General features: G+C 43.8%; 1 protein-coding gene across 2 annotated transcripts in view; it reads left to right on the top strand.

The window, feature by feature from the left end:
- Positions 1-18,839, top strand: part of PCGF3 (polycomb group ring finger 3) — a 337,660-nt gene that overhangs the window by 102,674 nt on the left and 216,147 nt on the right. Inside the window, exon 2 of one of the 2 annotated variants that reach the window (XM_078676552.1) lies at positions 3,616-3,737. The exons of the other annotated variant lie outside the window; for it this stretch is intronic. The gene's annotated coding sequence lies outside the window, so the exon portion shown is untranslated. The remainder of the gene's footprint in view (positions 1-3,615; positions 3,738-18,839) is intronic. 2 annotated transcript variants of the gene reach the window in all.

The following is an 18,839-nucleotide window of genomic DNA, read 5'->3' as shown; positions in this document are numbered from 1 at the left end:
CCCTCGGTCCTGTCATGGCTGAGTTTTCAAACACAACTACCCAGAGCTTTACAGTTGAGGTGATGTATGCACGGTTGGGAAGAGGCATTTGTGGAGAAAGATAGTATGCTGATTCGTCTATTGTGAAAATAAATTACGATGCTCCACAGAATCAGCACAACTCTGGTGTACTGCGTGAGCAGAACAGAGATGCACAGTTGGAAGGTTTGGGAGACGGTGCCCAGGAATTTCTTGGTGCCCAGGAATTTCTTGAATCCTCTCTTAGCGCAGGGCTCTTACTAATAGTGGAACGTCACCACTGCACCTTAAATACGATGTGTTTTTCCCAGTGCTGGAAATGGAGAAAATTATTCTAGGAGCCCATAAAATGGGGGTCAAAGTGTGATAGAGGAAAGCGGGTAGAGACGCGAATGGCAGAGCTTGAAAAGCAGCCTGACAATCAACATACCTTTATTTAGAAAAAAAAATCTACTGCACATAAATTGTAAACCAGACATTCGTGACAGTAAATCTGTTCTAGCTTAATGGCCACAAAGATGAACTTGTTTACTTTTTTGCATATTCATTTACCAACTATATATTCCGCATATATATTTCTAATTTTACTAGCAGTATTTAGCTGTGTGTATTCACGCTGGTTTCTTTTTTTTTTTTTAAGCTAAAAGCTCTGATAGGACATTGATTTATTGAGTGTTATTAAAATTTCATTTTCCAACCTACATTACCTTCATAACAGATCCTTAGAAACTCCTGTGCCATCATCACCTTGAGAGTCCAGTGCTTTAGAGTTGTGCTTCAGGGCATCCTGGGACATGCTAACCTTCCAGAAATGTGGTACCAATGGAGGTCCAGTAACCCTGGATTTACCCTTAGGGCCCCTGAACCTGCCCTCACAGGCAGGGTCACGGAGCCATTGCAGTCCGTGTTACTAGTTCACAATACTGCTGGCATCCCTGTCTGATGAACTGAGATGTACACTGTGGGATTTCATTAATATGGTTTCCATTAATGTAACCGTCTAATGTGGTCACTATCAGAACACTATATTAGTAACTTGTGATGATTTTCATCAAATATAAGTAGCTCTTACTTCAGAGAAGGTTGAAGACCGCTAATTTAAATAAACCAGTGCTTTGATATAATACTCCCTACTCACTCTACTACTCACTCTCTACTACTCACTTTACTACTCTCTACTCCCACTCTACTACTCACTATACTCATTACTACTCACTCTAGTACTCTCTACAACTCTCTACTACTCACTACTACTCACTACTACTCACACTCTACTAACACTCTGAATAAATTGTACGCTGCATTTTTGCAGTGATCTATTGACTGCCACAAAATTACTGCCCAGGCATGCCAACTTGCAGAAACATTTCACAATGGAGGGAGGGCGTTTGGGGGAGGATCTTATAGAAAATGTGTCTATAAAGGGGCAAAATCATAAGCCAATTATGTTAACGAGTAATGAGGGCACAAGGTCATGAAGAGGGGTCGGGGCTTTGGGCTGAGACACCCAACATCCCCCCCCCCCTAACAAAATCTTCTGAAGCTACCGCTAATGCCCTGGGGAGTATGTAAAAACAAAAAAAAACACATGAAACGCAGCAGCGCCCACCCTCCAGATATGAGCTGGGAACAGACAACCCACACCTGCAGTGTGAGAGACAGCAGTGTGTATGAGACAACATTGTGAGAGACAGCATTGTGTGTAAGAAAGACAGCAGTGTGTGAGAAACGGCAATGTGTGAGAGAGAGACATCAGTGTGCGAGACCGCATATGTGTGTTCTAGGGAGAGACAGCAGTGTGAGAGAGACAGCAGTGTGAGAGGGAGCAGTGTGAGAGACATTTTAATTTATGTTTTGGTATTTGAAACATAAAACGCATTATTTGCAATGTCAATAGCTCAAACTCGTTGAATTACGCAACCTATTGCATTGCAAATGCAATAGGTCTTACATTTGCGAGAGATTAAGCTATTGGCATTGTAAATGACAATGTCATTTATTTATCTGTTTCAAAACCAACACATAAACACAAAATTTGTCATTTACAATGCCAATAGCTTTAACTTTTGCAAAGGTGGTCACCCATAAGGCAAGGAGTTTTTTTTTTTATTTCAAAGCATTTTATTGTTATTCAAGGATACAAAGATAAGAGTAAGATAAAACTGCAGGGTGTTAGTCATAGTGAGAAAGATACTTGTGAAACAAGTGTGCATTCAAGAATAGAACCAAATATAATAATCTGGTTAGGGACCCAAACACATTTGTCATTACAAGATTCTTAATTGAGTGGACCCAGGGGGAGGGGGTTGGGAAATTGGAAGGGGGGAGAAAGAGAGAAAGAAAACTGTTAATTTTCTGTGATGGTCACCGTAAGGCAAGGAGTTTTTTAACACATGTGTTGTTATTTTGGTTATTTGTAGAGTTCTTAATGGAGGAGAATGGGCTCCAGAAAGCAAAGAAGCTCGCTGTATCATAAGGGCGAACGCGTGCTCAGCTTTGCATGCTAGACAAGACCTGCCCCAACCTTAAGAATGACTCTTCTAGCTTGGTTTCTTTAAAGCTTTTAATTACCTCCAACCCCTACCTGGTTCCATTTATCAACTTAAGTGACCTTTGGGATGCCTTCACCAAGTGTAATGTGCGCCGCCATACACACACTCATCAGGGTGAGTTTTACAGTTCAGGTTAACTGATTTTACAAGGCCTTTGGTAGCCAGTAACATTCCTTGAAATGACAGTTGCGCATCACACCCAGAGGTGCCGTGAAGGAACATCCGACACTCGCTCAGGCTCATGGTGCAGGTGATGTGCGCGTGCTTCGACAGCTCTGCCTTTGGACTGGCCTTCGCCGCGTTCCACGGCGCGAGCCGTCTGACGTCGACGCACACCTGCCCTGCCTGCTTGCTGTTGGGTTCCCCAGGGCCGAGCGTTTAGTGGCATTAGGAGTCCTCTGGGGAGAGGGCGTATCCATGGCCGCCTACTCGGCCGGGTGATGAAATCAGCGTCTGTCGCCTTTGTAGTAGTCTGCGAGGCAGCCAGATGGCACATTAATGCACTTTTTTACACTACTCTATGAAGTATTTCACTATTATTATAATTATGTTGTACCGGGATCACTGTGTCAGTTTAAAGCGGATTTGCGACCTAAACGCAGTTGGTGTTTTTTTTTTTTGGTTTTATTTTATTTTAAGGATAAGTCATTTCTACCCTATGTGTGAGTGCCTACACCGTTTTGTCAGCTAAGTGATGAGAGGCGTCTCCGTGCCCGCTTGTTTTGGGCTCCACGAGACCATAGACACGGAACGACTGAAAAAAAATACATTCAACTAAAAGGCAGGAAATTGTCTCGGCGAAGTCTTAAGTTCGTAACCACATGTCGGGATATTTTAACTCCACAAAACTCCTCAGGCGTGCTGCTGCCCGGCAGCTGGTTGCCCAATGGCCTCTTTTTGGTGCTCGCAGGGGCTGGACAGCGGCGCGTGGGTTTCTGTGGCTAAACCAGGCGGGTTTGTAATTCTGCCGGCGTCGCCTGTAGTCAGTCTGCTTCCGTGAAGTGAGTGTACCGTTTAATAACACCCAGGTCATCTCCATTTACAGGGGCCTTTGTCCTCAAGGTGATGATGTGACGAGGCCGGGGGACATTGAAACCTCTCATCTCGCGCGCTCTGCTGCGTGGCCGGGGCCCTTGGAAGGCGCAGTGACGTTCGACTGACGACCAGGTGAGCTGCTACTCCTAACTAGCTGTATTTGATGGCAAAAGGGTTTTATTTCGGTGTCTTTTTTTATTTTTTTTCGAAACCTTGAGACCAGCCATGAACAGACAAAAAAGAACGAGTGAGCGAGAATCGAGCAAAGGGGTTGACCTAGATGAATGCAGAACAGCTGTTTAAGTAGCCTTTATCTGCGATTATCCATTAAAAAAAAAAAACATAGCACATGGCGTTTTGGGTTTGTATTCCTGAAACTAAAAACAAAGAATGAGAGATTTCTGGAGGATTCCTAGCTAGACCTAGTTATGTAATTACTGTGGGAACCTTGTCATAAGTCAAAGGGCAGTTTGGTTGCTTTGCTTGAGCGATTTTTACTGTGGATATCCTGGCGCGTCCCAGACTGTTGAACATAAGACTGAACAGGTAAACCCTTTACACCAAGATTTACTCAGGCTGTTGCTATGAGGTAGAAATATGGAGCTCGGACAAATAAGTTAGTGAATATTTATCCAGCCAGTGCTTTACATTGCAAAGAAAAAACCTATTCACAGCAAACAGCACAAAACTACACACGAAACACAAACTTTGAAAATAGTGCACACACAGTTATCACTGGGGAGTTGAGGGGGAGGGGAGAGTTAGCCAATCCCAGCTCCCTGTCACTCTGATTCTTACAAGTGTCAGGACAAGTTCAGTGTACACACAGGCTTTTGAGTACAACCTCCTATCACTTCACAGAGGCTTTTAATGTTCAAGTGCTAAATTGGTGGAGTATGGCAGTTTCTGAACTACATGTGTAGCTGCCATGTATGGCTGTTAGTTATTGAGGCCACAGCAGCCTCGGTTCATCACTGTATCTTTAAATGGTGTTACGCAGGTGCTCCCCGCCAATACTGCAGGCGGAGAGTGAGACCCCTCTCTCACTGGTCTGCGAACCCACACACGGTCCCAGGGAAGCAGCAGTGACCACTCTGTCTTGTCTCCGGTCACTCCAGCAGCAGCGCCCATGGTGCGGCTGTGCACAGATGTGCATCTCCAATTCTGAAGAGGAGGGGCTGTGCTAACACCGAAAACCAGAGACTGAAGTCTATGGCACTTGTTGCAGAGCAAAGACTTTGTTGTGGATTTTCCTCGAGCTGGAAGCCCGAGCCCTCTGCCCAAACAAATAAAGAGCCCACCCTAGGTTGCAGCGGTCATCCTCCTCTAGAGGCTGCAGTGACTGTTTCTTCAAGTGCCAGGCTGTCACAGATGCTCCTTTTTCAAATCTGCCCTCTATCGTCACTTTTGCCATCTCCAGATACTTTCTGGCTGGGGGCAGATAAGAGTGCCCACACGCTAACATAATTGTGGTGTGCCAGTTGCCTTCCCGCATGATGCCTTGTAGTTGGGCCAGAGTCACAGGGTCTCTCCACCCTGTCTGGCACTGCTGGTCCATCAGTGGGCTATACAGGGCGATTGTTCAATCCTCATCTCCTAAGCAACCATCTTTGTGCACGTGTACCTCCAGCACCCCTATTCAGCAGTTGCTGGGTACTTTTTTTTTTAGAGGCGGTTGAAGATCTTCCAGGTGTCACTTCTCCAAATAGGTAAAGGGAGTTAGTATTCAATGACGCCAGCTCTGCAGTTTTCATATAATACAATACAATACAATTACAATTACAACGGTCTTATTTGCTTAACGGTGTGCCTAAACAAGCCAGAATCGTCGCTCTTTTTTCAGGAATAAATTCCAATTTATGGGTCTATGTGAAGATCTTTGTGATGCTTGACTCTTTCCAGTATTCAGAGTCCTGCACTGCAGCAATCTGCCCCTTACATCGATCGTCTGGTCATGGGGCTTCCTCAGGGCGTAATGTCTATTAATGGTAAGAGGGAATCCTTCTGGGCGCTGCGAAAGTACAAAAATGAAAATGAGACGTCCGGTCACTGAGAAAGGATAAGTCGGTATGGGCCAATGTAAGGGGTGAAACACGCGTTGGCTGTTAATTTAAATACTCTTTACTCTATGGATCTGTTATCCATTGCTGCAGTGCATGACTCTGAATTCTGGGAAGAGTCCAGCATCACAAAGATCTTCACATAGAGCATTAAATTGGAATTTATTCCTGAAGAAAGAGTGACGATTCTGGCTTGTTCTGGCACACAGTTAAGCTCAGTACTAATAATGGGGAAGGGGTCTGCCATTGTCATGAACAAGTGAACCATAAGTATCAGGTTCTATGACCATAGGATTGCTGAGGTTCGGGACCCATTACACCTCATCTTCTGGCCAGAGGTCTTATTTGGTCTTCACTGGTGTGGGCAGTGCTTAATTTGTAAAATATTAAGTGCCAGGGCTCTGACCAGGAGGCCACTGCAGCTTGCGACACCCATTACCCGTGTTATCTCTGCCAAAACAACTACTAACCATCTCTCTTGCATGTAAATGCGACAGTTCAGATTATTCCAGGTCACCACAGCTAAAGGAATAGCTGGGGAGGCCGGTATTAACAATTTAAATGTATATTGTATTCCTAAACAATCGTTGTTCTGCTCATCTCTAAATTAGATGAGCAGCGTCACTATGTGGTACACTTTTCTAAGTATGGCGTTGACAATTAGGTACCGGTGCCGAGCACCAGAAACCAATTAAGTGCCAGTGCTAAGCACCGGCTCAAATTAAGCACTGGGTGTGGGGCTCCTGGCGCTGGTTGAATTGGAATCCCGGTACCTTGACTGGTAGTTTCTGTCTCGTATTTCTTCTGAATTTGCAGACCTAGATTGTGGATACCGAAGCACCAGCTCTCGGACTGCTTTCAAACAGTTCATCGATTTTGCATAGTTCTTCCAGACTTGTTGTGCCTCTGCCTTTGCCCTATAATGTCAGATGAATGAATGGATGAGGCTGGGAGTACTCCGTCAGGGAGACTCAAAACAAAGGCAAAAGAAGGGAGAGGTTTGCTTGCTCAGCTACCTTTGAATCTGGTGGGAGTAACACCTCTGGGGAAGAATGGGCCAATAGCAGGGTAAGGGATGTCCTTGTGCGTCAAAGGGCCCCCTGTCTCCTGTTCTCCACTCCCTAAGGGGTCTCCACCTTTTCTGTAGTGAGAGCTACTTATGTTCCATGTAACTCATCAATACCTACTAATATTATTAGTATTGTAACCATGTCCACATCAGACAATATTACATTAGTGGCCACCATATGCAAGGTTACTACCAGTGATCACCACAGTGCATCAGTCATAGTCACCAACCGTAATGTAAAAAAAGTCTTTGTCATTATGGAATGCCTCTACATGGGTAATATATAACAGCCACAGCTAAAATGCCTCTGGTACCAAGGTAACAACATTTGTAAAAAGTCTCCACAATGCCACAACATTATTTATCACTCCAATATCAACTTTAAATATATTTTGGAAATTGGCCCATTTTCCTTCAAATATCAGCTCTAAATAAACATATTTTCATCCTCGAATACACTCTCTCAATTTTGGAATACATATAATAATTCAACCAAGCAAAGGGTTATAATTTAGTAGGGCTGAGCTGCACGCATGAGAGCTACTTACTGGTAGCCGGAGATCTACCAGTAGCTCACGAGCTACTCGTTGGAAAAGTGGTCCATTCCAGAGGAATTCTGTAATGCTTTGGAAGAGTACAGCACGTATCATTGCTACCTGGCACGCTCCCTCTATGCTCCATCTTGTGTACCATCTCCACAAATGAGATCCAAAAGGGATGTTTATATGGCATCCATGTACCATGCGGATGGAGCAAAGAACCCGGCTGCAGTGCGCTATCAATTTTAAACAAGGGAGGCCGGTAGGCAAATCTCCTTGTGAATGTAGCAGGTAAAAAGGCCTGATCTAGAGGTACAATAAGCCACTGCCAACACCCAGTCTTTTGTAACCCAGCGAGCAAATGGAAGCCATGCTAAGTAAAGGAGTGTGTGCCCCTTCACCCATCAAACCCAGATCTGGGTCTCATTTCATTGCCACACAAGCACTCTGATTGAATGATGGTTTTGTATGCAGAAGTCAAAAATAACTAGAGGCTTGATATATGGGGTATTCGGGCACATTGTTCTTGACATTACTGACCCAACAATTGCAGAATTAAAAACAGTTTTTTATTTGCACATTCCCCAATTAAACCTTAAAAGCGGATTTTTGAATATCTGGGCAAAAAAATATGAATATTAATTTCCTTTAATTTTATGTAGTTAATAAGTTTGTCAGTCTTAGTTATCCCATTAATGGCAATTGAGGTAAAAGTAATTCAATTATTTGCCCAGGATATCCCAGTGTGACTCACTTGGTTAGCTGCTATTGAAACTTAGGTCTACTGGCTTGCAGCCTGTTCCCATAATAGCTTGATTACACCTCTTCCTGGGCACTGAATGGGTATTAATGCTGAAATTGTCAATAAGAGTTGGAAATATGATTTGTATGTGCAAATACTCCAACGTGTCAGGATCTCAGTAGGAAATATTTAAAACTTTTTCTTGTGTTCCGAATGGGAAGTAGAATAGACACTGCATGATGTATTTTGAAATTGAGAGCTTTCATGGCAAATGCCAACTGAAGTGTTAAGAGGGCTTGAGTGGTGCCAAGAAAAATCAATGTGCAGAAAAAATAGTTGTTATGGAACCGGAGGAAAAATTGGCAGTACGGTCGGAAAACGGTTAGGCTATTAGTTGCTTATTGAAAACATGTCCATTGGTGAGAGCAAATGTGTATCCCAGAGGGTGCAGAAGTAGCTTGTTTCCCATAGAAATATACAGTTGAATTTAGAACCTGCTGAAAAATTGTCATCCTTCTAATTGCCCTCACCTTCGGGTCAACCATTTATAGCAACATATATATGTATTTTCTGGCCATCTACTTGCTTAGCAGTGTTAAGATCCTATTTGAAACTGTGCATTTATTGTGTGGCGTTAATCAAAATGGTTTCCAGTGAAAAATAAGTGTTGTTTGACAAGTGTTTTGTGTAAAAGTACTTCACAGTGAAAATCCGATAAAAGATAATGGAAAAGAAAACCAATCAATAATTCTGCTAGCGGCCTCTGTTTGCACATTGCTTTTCATAGGTTCCTAAAGGAGAAATCACTGTAATATGAAGGGATATGTTTTCTCCTAGCATTGGTTGCTGAAATAACTGTAATGCACAGAAAGGTTTCTTATAAACAGGGCAAAGGGGCGTTATGTGTCAGTTTAGAACCAAATTAAGGGGCAAGATGATTATGTAGTAACCAAAAGATAAATAATATACTCTATTTTGCTTTTAAAGCAACCTATGTGCCACATTCAGTTTCATTATTCTTCAGCAGATATTACATTTTAACATGCACACGTGTTGGTGCAAAACACATCCTAATGCTTTAGAAAAACAGTAGTTTTTAACGCCTTTATTTCCTACTTGAGGCAAAAAACAGGGTATTAGGAATACTGACACACTGCTCACATTCACACCCTTTAAACTGAATGAATATAGCTCTCAGCTGGTGAATACAAATAATAATAATAACCTTGAATTTGTAAAGCGCACAGCTACCTCCGAAGTGGTTTCCCGTCGCTGGGGGCCCTCGGGAAGATTAAGCGAGCTATTGCCCCGAGTCACATGGTGCTGGGCTGACCCGGCGCCGGGGATCGAACCGTCAACCCCGTGGTCCGGAGTCGGGCACCCCGGCCGCTGCGCCACCCTTTAACGTTTAAGAGACAGAAGCTGCATTACATTTAATGTGCAAAGTTCTTAGAAATTTTTGATTCACTTGAGCTAGAAACTAATTATTGGCTAATCTTCAAACTGTGCAACAGATGGCCGACCATGCATTTAATCAATAGAAAACATAATACATCGCCAGCATTCCTGCTTCTAAGCTCTGGCATTCGCCTTTGTGTGCCACTTACCTTCTAGCTGGGAGTAGTTGGTTCCTGTCCCAAACTACACAAAAAATGGCACAATTTGGTGCCATAGGGATTAACTAGCTGCTCATTTATATTTAATGAGGAAGGGATTAGCAAGCCAGGTGTAAAGACGAGCCCTAAGCATACAGTTTTAGCTTGCTTTGTTTTTACATGGTTTAAGCTTTAGGGCTTGAGTCTTCAAACTGGGGGGCGGGCCCTCTTAGCTGGGGCCTCAAGTGATCCCGGAGGGGCCGGGGGGGGGGGGGGGCATTATGCTGACAGGGGTGCTTTGTTTTAATATGGGGAAAAATGAGCAGCACTAAGCCACTCTGTAATGGGCTATCGCTGCCATCTTTTGTCATTTACATCTGGCAGTGAGAAGATGTCAAAAGGGAAGGGACTCCAAATATTCTTCTAAACCCCAACCCCGATTTCTAATAATCACACTGTGGATACTTTTACACGCTGGTAAGGCCTGCCTGACAAGAATCGTATGTTTGGCAATCATGTGTGTTGGGCTGCATTTTTAAAACAGTAAGAAAAATTACCTGCAATTTGTAAATATGTCTTGTGTTTAAATGAGCCAAGACACATTTAAACGTGCCAATTTAATGGAATAATTATGAAAAATTCTGAGGGGAGCCCGATTAATTTTATTTTTTGACGGGGCGGCATTAGAAAGTTTGAAGACCACTGCTTTGGGGCATTTGCGTGCCAAAGAGTTAAAATAAAGCTAGGGGCTAGTGAGAAAGCCTAGGCCGAGTAGTGAAGGCTATCCAGGAGGATAGGCAGGCAATTTAAGCTTCATGTGTGCCTTATTCAGTAACTGCATGGAGTAGTGACTGATGTGGTAACAGAAACCTGGTGAGAGGGAATGTGTGTAAAATAATAACACAGCATAGAGGGTTCCAGACAGTGGCCCTGGAAAATGAGGTAGGACCTTGATGGCACCGAATATCGTGGACGGACAAAATATTGCAAGGGAAGTGAGCATAGGGGTTCTTTTCCTAACTCCGCAGATATGTACTTTGACGATATAAATATCTTCAAGGTAGCATAAAATATGAATTTAAGTAAAGTAAGTTTGGACTTCTTCCATATGTACTTACCTTTCGATATTGCGTCCATAATATTAGCATATCTAGATATCTTGCCTTGATATTCCGTAGTACAGTCCTCTGGAATGTTAATGCCTTAAGGGCTACCTTCAAAGGGTGAGTGAGGAGCGACATAAGAACTACAACCATTAAAGAGACATCAGTTTTGTTTGAGGAATCCTATTAATATGGCAATTTGCAGCTTTGGCCTCTGCCAGAACCCCTAAACTGCTGTAGTCCTCGGTGAACAGAGACTGGTTATGTTTCCAGTACTTAAAGATCTCCTAATGGGGATTTAATGGCCTTTTTTCAGAGCCAGCATAGAATATCAGAGTCGCCCAAGTATTATTAATGTGTTACGCATGCACCTTGAGAAAGGAATGTCTGGAACTCATCTGCAAAGCACACCAGCCTCTCCGCTGCAGAAAGTTGCACTGATGCTAACCGAGGCACTCTACCTTCAAAACCAACTCTCCAAAGGTTCCAGCCCCCCGGGGAAATGCCCGGTGGGAATATATGGGCAGTCCAGCCCTGTGAAGAATTTATTTCTGCTTGACTTTACCTATAAGTGAAACCGAAAACCCGCAAATGATGTTTTTTGCTAGTTAAACACAGACAGACGACTGGGATGACAGAATAAACGTGTGTGTGGATGCATATATACTTGCAGTTCTCGCTCACTCACTTCGGGGCGCACTTGCTGACAGCTAAATAGTTCATTGCCTTAAAGGCTTCTAGATGAAATGGCATTATAATTATTCAAGTTGGTAGTCACACATACCAGGAGTTGATCAGCTCTTTCGTAAGGACATTGGAAGCTGTCCTCGTGGAAAAAAAGGATGAATGAAGTCTGTTACTGGATCCCGAGGATACTTGCCTATGTAGCCAGACCTTGAGGTGTACTAATTTGTATTTATTTGCTGAATGGATATGATTTACTGAAGGGTGTAGAGGGATATTGCAATGCAACAGACAGCCCTTTGGTATGGGCAGTGGATGATATGTGCGTTTGTGTCTTTGCTAAAAAGTGGAAATTATTATAAAACATGTTCTAAAAAAAAGGAGGAAGTAAACGAACGCCTTTATGGCAACTGTTAGAAATTGGGTTACTGGTTGACTGGGATGTGAGCCTTGGTCAAGCAGTAAGCAGAATCCTAGTCAGGGTTAGGCACAAGCAAACTCCAAATGAACCTGTGCTCAACTCCCTGGTAGCTTGGCACAGAGCAGTTAGGCTTAGCTAAGAGGCTATGTGTAAAGTATTTGTGTAACACTTCAAACAGTGAAAACACCACACAAGAAGGATCCCACACCAGGTTAGAAAAGTACAGTTTGAGTTAATAAATAAAACTAGACCTAAACAACAAATCCAATCAGTAGACCCGAGGAATTAATTTTTAAAGAATGAACTGTAAAAAAGCACCTAAAAGCATAAAACGCAACCGGGGTCAAAGTGAAAAGTTCTGGCTGAATGCGATGAAATGCGGGTCGGATGCATTCCCAGATAAGTCCAGCTAAGGTTTATCTTCCCAAGTTTGTGCTGAGAGTCTCACTGTAGTGGAAGAAGGTTGCTGAGAGCAGCAAGAGCATCACCTGTGTTGGTCGGCAAGGTATGAAGAGCAGGCTGGGCCAGGCGTCGCGGACGTGCCCTTAGCGTTGGCAGTCCACGAGGGCAAGCAATGTTTGCTGTGAGAAGAAATGGGCTTACAGCGGCCTTTTGCTGATTTTCAATGTGAGCGGCTACCTGTGTGAATAGGCCAGTTTGCGGAATTTATGAGCTCAAGATTTACACCAATGGTCCAGCTGAGAGGCACCTCTTATCGGTCAGGAGCCTGTTATGTCTCCGAAGCTCAGATCAGGAGGCTAGCCGACTAGCCCTTTGAATTGAAATTGAGTCACTTTGTGGTCCTGGGTTCAAGATAGAGTTGCCGGTCCAGTTCTTCTTGCCCAAGCAAGTGACAACATGTCCGCACAGCAAGGCATCAGCTCATTCAGAGTAGCAGTCCGGCAGAGTGACTGTCCTTTCAACAGCACGTCAGTCTTTCTTCCTGGCAAAGTATCCACAGGTCCAAAAGTGTACTGAAGTAGTGGTCGCTGAGGTCCTTCTTTTGTACACAGGTGCCTTGGTTCTGGAAGGTAGGAGAAGCTTCTAGGCAGTGTCTTGAAGTGCATGCAATTCCCTACCGCCAAGCTGGTTGAAGTGACAATGCAAGGTCGATAAGTCCTTTGTGCGGAGACAGGACAGAGCCTCTTCAGGTGTAAGTAAGGCTGGGCCCAGCTCCTCCCTTACATCCTGCCAGTGATGGCCCAACCATTTACTCCTAAGCTGCCATTGTTTTTGGCTGAGTAGTAGGAACACACAAAGCCCAACTGCAAACTACACCCAGTCATGTGACAGGAAACAGGCTGCAAGCACCAAATGGTTAAAGCAAGAAAATGGGAAACACAATGAACTGATGGATGGATGGATGGAGCGCTGAAACTTTTCAGACTCTCACCCCCAGTCACAGATTTAGGTTGAATCCATCCTCGTTCTTTAGCTCACTTCGCCACCCCAGTTCAGACACAGCTATATGCAAACCAGACTTGACCCTGTGCCTCATGGGGACAGTCCAGCCCGAACTGCCAAGCCATGTCTTCCCATGCTCATTACACCACTGGATTCAAGCTAGCCTGGCTGACGAAGGGTGATGACCTGAAACCGGTCCCAGGATGCTTCTTTCCGGTCCAGGGAGGACCTGGCTTTGCAGTTCGGGCTGGACTGTTCTCACTAGGAACAGGGTCAAGACTGATTTGCATATGGCTGGGTGGTCCAAACTGGGGTGGTGTGGTGAGCAAAATAATGATGGATTTAACCCAAATCCTTGTGACTGGGGGTGAATGTTTGCATTGTCCAGCATTCCGTCCATCAATTGTTTCTTTTGCATAAAGCAAGAACATGCCAACTTTCTTAGAGTGCTGCAGCAACTAATTATGGATGATCCATAATTAGTTGCTGCAGCACTCTAAGAAAGTTGGAATGCTGAATAAATCTAACATTCACCCCCAGTCAAGAGATCTGGGTTAAATCCATAGTTCTTTTGCTCACTACACCACCCCTGTTTAGACCCAGCCATATGCAAATCAGCCTTGACCCTGCTTCAAATGGGACCAGTCCAGCTCGAACTGCCATGCCAGGTCGTCCCTGGACCGAAAATAAGAATCCTGGGACTGGTTTCGGGGCTCCACCCCATATCAGGCAGGCTAACTTGAATCCAGTGGCATAACGAGCAAGGGAACCACGTCTGGGCCTACCCATCCCAGTTATGTAGATAAGTGCTACAGTAACTTTTTAAGAGGGGTGTTTTCAGAATAGTAATATCAAATTCGACTTCAACATAAGTTAGGATTTTAAATTAGGATTCCAGAGACACCATACATGAACCGAGAATCTCTTCCCATTTGGAACTTACACCTATAAAATGTAATAGGCAACTCCAGTGTTATCCTGTGGGAGAGATAATCCTTTTTGTAGTGAAAAACGAATTTAAGAGTTTTTCAGTACCAGGACATGTTGAACTTAAAAGTCCATGTTTTTTAGATATCTTCCAGGGCCTACCCGAAGAGTGACTTTTATGTATTAAAAACGAAGGTTTGGGCCTGGCAAAAGGTTTACTTTACCAAGTCAAAATGGCAGTTTAGAACTGCACACAGAGGCCATGCATTGGCAGGCCTGACATATGTTTAAAGGGCTACTTAAGTGGGTGGCAGGATTCCACAATTCGTGCTGCCTTCCCAGTAATAGCATTTCATTTACATTCCCTGGCAGAGTGGTGCCACTTTATTAGGAACTTTTAAGTAAATTAAATAAGCCAATTCTGCCATATTTTAAGGAGAGGCCAGCATATTAGCACTGGTTGGCAGAAGTGAAGTGCACAGAGACCTAAGGCCAATAAAAACGAATTCAGCAAAAATAGGAGTATGAAGACAAATTGTTTGGGGATGACCATGCAGAAAGGGGCAGGTCCAAAAGCAACGTTCAGCCAGAGTTGGGCTGGCCTATAGGACATTGAGGCAGTGCCTGATCGGCAGGTTTGAGTGGTCAGGGTGTGTGTTTTTGTTTCTGTTTCCGTTTCTGTTTAACGGTCTGATGGGCCGGGTTTTACTGTTGATGTCTCTGGTATGAAAACAAAACCATGCCAGCAGCACGCTTAAATCCATGCAGTCTTCCTTACCTTGCAAAACACTTATACAGAGTGTCTTTAAAAGTTCAGAACTGCCCCAGTTCGTAAACATGGGCAGCTTTTTTGCTATGTAATCCACTAATGGGGGCCTCTTCTATTATGGCGCCCAGGCCTTTTTTCTGTACCCGAGTACAACAGTAAACGGTTCACTTATAAGTTTTAGTTTTCCTGTTTTGTTTTCCAGTCAAAGAGGTACTATTGGCAAAACATGGGATTTTACAACACTACTTCTGTGAAGAATTTGTACCATCAGCTCAGATCTAAGAGGTGAATTCCACAGACAGACTTTCACACTTGTTACCACGCAAACATTTGGCAGACAAAGAGCAAGTAAGGACCGAGCAAGAAAGACAGCATGTGAATAACAAAAGGAATATTAATATAACATGTTTTTTTTATGAAATGCCTCCCCTTTTGGCAGCTGTAAATTACTCCAGTGCACGCTACTCCATGTTTGAGGTGCAACTTTTTTTCTGCATTTGAGATTATCTGGCCATGAGTGTATTCAGGTGTATGAATCCTGAAACTGTTAATGTAAAAAGGTTCAGAAACCCCCCCCCCCCATCCAAATTTTTTTTTTTTTTAATCCTGTACAATTTCTTTGTGTCTAGTTTAGGGCAACCTTGTGCTGCCCTTGAATGATTCCAGGACACTCTGGGATCCTGGCTTCTTGTTTCGATTAAATGCCTTGGAAGTAGTCTCCACAGAGAAGCAAATGAAGCCGCATTTATCAGGTGAACCACTATGGGGGTTGAGCCTCAAGTAACAAGATTCCACTGGAATTTTTACAAGCCTGAGAGGAGTGGTGCACGCTGAGCTATGTGCCAGATCCAGTGCCTCGCCTGCCACAGATAAAGAAGCATATCACACCTGGTACATTCTCAGCCACCTAGCCTCATGGGCATACAGCAGCGATCCACCAATTTCTCTCAATTACTGATGAGCCAAGTGTCCGAGGGATCTGAAGCCTCCTCTCAATCTCCAGCCCTTTTCTTTTCCACAGAGGTGATGCAGGACCAGGGAAGGTCTAAGGTATATGCCCGCTGGTGGCTCTAGCCAACCTAGTGCTGTTGCAAGTTTTCTGTGGTTACCAGTTGTCATGTCTGTTTGCCCTGAAAAGAAGGTCCTAGGCTAACATCCCCAAGTAAGATTGTCAGCACACTACACTTCCCTACGGGAACACCGCTGAAAGCAAGCACAACAGGACCTTCAAGCTCTGAAGCTCCTCAAAAAGTGCCAACTTAGCTTATTTTAACTTTCTCTTTTTAGAAAAACCTCTGCTTCCAAGCACATGACTAAACAGTTGACTGCATCACAGTCAGTTGCATCAGACTGTGCCAATGCCCCTGTTTCCATTGAAAGACCAACGCAGCCATGCAGGGCCACCATACTCTAGCACATGCATTGACATTGTACGGGGTTTCCAGAAACACTCACATGCCCTCTTCTAGGAATGGTCCTTACACTCGTATGTATGAACATGCTGAAGTGTTAAGAAGCTCTAGGAGCTTTGAAAGAGCACATGGTTGATGCCGGTAGGTTGTAATTGGGGAGGTTCTTGTTTGTATTTCTTGCCTGGAGTTGTGCCCTGAGGGTAGCACTGGGTGTGGCATGCTCTGGGAGGTCACTATTCTGACTCCAGTTGTGGAATATTTGGGGTAAGCTGAACTGCCCCACAAATAATCCAAGATGCTTCATTACTGTTCTAACTTAACTCTTGGTGGCGCATAAAATTTTATAAAAAAAAAAAAGCAAAATATGATTTTGAAACTAGGTGCAAAAGTAATTAAATGAAAAGGTGGCTGCTAGGGAATCGAGTTGGGGAGTGGTAGGGGAGAAGCTGCACTGCTAGCTGGGGGAAAAGCACAGCAGATGAAAAACTCATGCACTCTCGTGGAGTGCTTACATAAAGAGTAAAAAATAGTTCCTTAAAGCAAGCAGTGGAAGCATAGAAGCCAAACTTTTGCAGAGATGGTAAAGAGGCTATGCTCCATGGGAGGGACCAACACAAGACTGATTAGCTCGGGCAAGCAAAAATGTGACAAGCTGGTACACGAATAAGAAGCAGGCAAATGAGTGGCAGGGAAGCCAACAAATGATAAGCAGTGGGTGGGTTCTAACCCCCGGTATGTATATGATAAGGCCACATTATCTATCGCAACGTGTCAAAAGGCTTGACATAGCTAGGAATACCTTTTGCTTGGTGCTGTGTAATGGTATTCAGCTACTTAAGCTGCAAGGTTCTTATATTTATCTTAAACTATGTTTACTATTTGATTTTACGTGTGTAGAAGCTGTGTTTACTCTTGGTAAATATGGCAAGGTCACCAGAACTACAGCACACAGTCCAAATTAAATATCCATTTAGAGAGTGTTCAGAGTAATATACGTGTTTTGATTTTTTTGATCTGGAAGTTTAAATAAGGGCTGCGAGAGTGTGGACAGCAGTGGCATTTGAGTGTTCTTGTGGATAGTTCTAGTCTGAAGCACAATAGGCTGTTTCCTTACATATGCGATTAATTGAGATGGCAACGTTCAAGTTAAGGATACTCCTGCATATTAAAGCGAATGACACAACGCCTCATCTGAGCATTTACCGCGTCTTGGTCATGCACACTCTTGCTGGAGGACTTGCCTTATGATAGTTGTGGGAATGTCCAGTGTTCAGAGACCGGTTTTAAATGAGATGAAGTCTGGAGAGCGATTGGAAAGCCGTTACTCTCAGAAAGCTTCTTTTGTAGAACTTGAAATTATGAAATATTAGATTCGAGAGGGTAATTGATTATTCTGCAGTGTAACAACTTTGTTGGCTTATGTTGTGGCTTCCAGTGTGACTGGCTTTACCACCTATACAATAGAAACACTTCATATATAGAAGCTAATTAATGGTTAAACAATTCACTGACATGATGACACAGAATATATGTCCCTACCCCCAACACATCTTTGGTTCTGATTTCACAAGCACTCCAATCTGCTCTCAGCTTGCACACACTTTTGTCTGGCCTCAATATATAGCTCTTTAATGGGCCGTGCTCTCTCACACCTCCCTCATCAATGCCCTCCTCCCTCCCGCCACCGGAGAGTGTGAACACATGCAGCCGGTGTCTTCTAACTCATCAGCACTCGCAGGATACTAGGGCTGCGGTCACAGTTTCACATCCTAAACCAACTTTGCGGACTTCCACAATTGCAGAAATGAAAACCCGGAAAAGTAACCATTTCAAGAGCTACTCCGCCTGCCATTCTCTAAAAAACGCATGCGTCCGCTCAAGACAAAAGTGAGTATGTTTACACTGTCAGTGGTGTGTGCGCCAAACGACATTCTTACACATCCGGTTTGCTTGTTGTACTTTTACAAAACAACACATTCATTAATGAAAGCTCAGACAACTGTGTCATCAAATTATAAATACAGTAACTAACAGAAATGAAAACGTTCTCACGCTAGCCTAGCGGGTTAAGGCATCTGTTGCAGCGGTCTCGAAGAACCAGCAGGCCACGCGTTTGACTCGCCTCAGATGCAGCTCAGCCTTTAATTCTTCCCAGGGAGATAACGCGTTACTATCAAGGCCTGCCACTGTATCTACTGCTAATTGCAGCGCTGCAGAGGCACGAGGAAGTGCTAGTTACAGCGTCATGTCACCATTTGGCACGTCGGTCACTGCCATAAAAAGCGTGTAGCAATTAATAAAATAACGTCCGGCAGCAAACACTGCCCTGAGCAACGCATTACAAAGAGCATGGTTTTATCTTATGTTTTTGTTTTTTTTTAGAAGTGTGACAGCAATGGTAAAATATTACACAGCCGGCAAGGAACATAAAACCCTCAGCAAACACGGAAGCACGGAATAAATATATATTTCTTAAAATGGGTCTCTGAAAAACCTATGAACAGTCTGG

The sequence above is a fragment of the Lissotriton helveticus genome, chromosome 2_1 (genome assembly GCF_964261635.1).
Source record: "Lissotriton helveticus chromosome 2_1, aLisHel1.1, whole genome shotgun sequence".
Classification (NCBI taxonomy): domain Eukaryota; kingdom Metazoa; phylum Chordata; class Amphibia; order Caudata; family Salamandridae; genus Lissotriton; species Lissotriton helveticus.
Note: the sequence above shows the minus strand (reverse complement) of the source record. Positions and strands in the feature narration are given on the sequence as shown.